Here is a 1,267-nt window from a genome sequence, read left to right as displayed (position 1 = left end):
AATCTTAAGTCCTCTGGCACCGAGAAATGAATTCAGACGATCAATTTGCTGCTTGAGGCCCCAGTGGGTAGCTGTGGTCAGGATAATATCGTCCGCAAATGCCATGGCCGATACCTTCATCCCCTCACTGGTAAAGGCCAACTGGGGGTCAAGCTCAGCCAAGAACTCGTCAATGACTAAGTTGAACAGGAGCGGTGAAAGGGGATCACCCTGCCTTACCCCCACTGTAGGATGGACGACCAGCGATTTGCCTCCGAATGTCAGCACTGTTACCGCATTTTGGTAAAAGTCTTCAATGTACGAGATAAAGTCTTCAGAGATCCCTTTTCTGCGTAAGGCTCTCAAGATTGCCGGTAAAACAACCCTATCGAAAGCCTTCGCAATGTCAAGCGAGGCCAGAGACAAGGGTCGCAGTGACTTGCGCGCTTCATCAATGATTGTCGCAAGGAGAAGAATGTTTTCAGCACACCCATCCACTGGCAAAAATGCCCTCTGCTGCAGGTCCAAATCGAGGTCAGCAAGCAGCCTTCGGAAATATATCTTATGAAGCAGTCTAAGGAGCACATGAGATATTGAGATTGGGCGGTGTTGCGAGGCTGTTGAAGCACCAGGAACTTTGGGAATGAAGATCGTTCGTGCTTGGGTGAGAAAGAGTGGAAGTCGCTTCAGCAGCAGGAGCAAGTTAAGTAGAACCTGGAGTATTACTGGCGGAACCTTCCGCAGTTCCCTCGCCGCAAAGCCATCAGGTCCGGCTGCCGAGCTTGATGAGGGCATTGCCGCCTTAATGTCCATTTCTGTGATAAGGAACACAGGATCGATAACCTTGTGCGGGCGTTCGATAGCAGGAGACACTGATGAAGGCACCACTTTCTCCATGATCTCTCTCCATTCTTCTAGAAAAGCTTGGGGATCCTCCACCTTGGAGTCCGCCTCTCCATCCAGAATCTGTCTTGCACACTGTGTCCTGTTCCGTCTGAAGAGTTGTTGTGTCAAGGCGTATTCCCGCTTCTTTTTCTTCCTGCGACTTTCTTGAACAGGTGGAAGAGGTTGGCGACCATGCGGACGCAAGTCCGAAGCGAACACCTCCCTTAGGTAGGCATTAAGAGCTATCGTTATATCCTCCCTGTCGAGGAATCTCTTTGCAAGCTCCCATAGCTTGTATGCTTGGTACGCTCTTGGCGGAGGTTTTGTTGTTAGACCTCTTAGCTCAGCCTCAATCACCTCACGGTGATTTACCTCGGGGATGACCAGGGAGGCGTCCTCAACA

The sequence above is a fragment of the Rhipicephalus microplus genome, unplaced genomic scaffold (assembly GCF_043290135.1).
Source record: "Rhipicephalus microplus isolate Deutch F79 unplaced genomic scaffold, USDA_Rmic scaffold_211, whole genome shotgun sequence".
NCBI classification, from domain to species: Eukaryota; Metazoa; Arthropoda; class Arachnida; order Ixodida; family Ixodidae; genus Rhipicephalus; species Rhipicephalus microplus.
Note: the sequence above shows the minus strand (reverse complement) of the source record.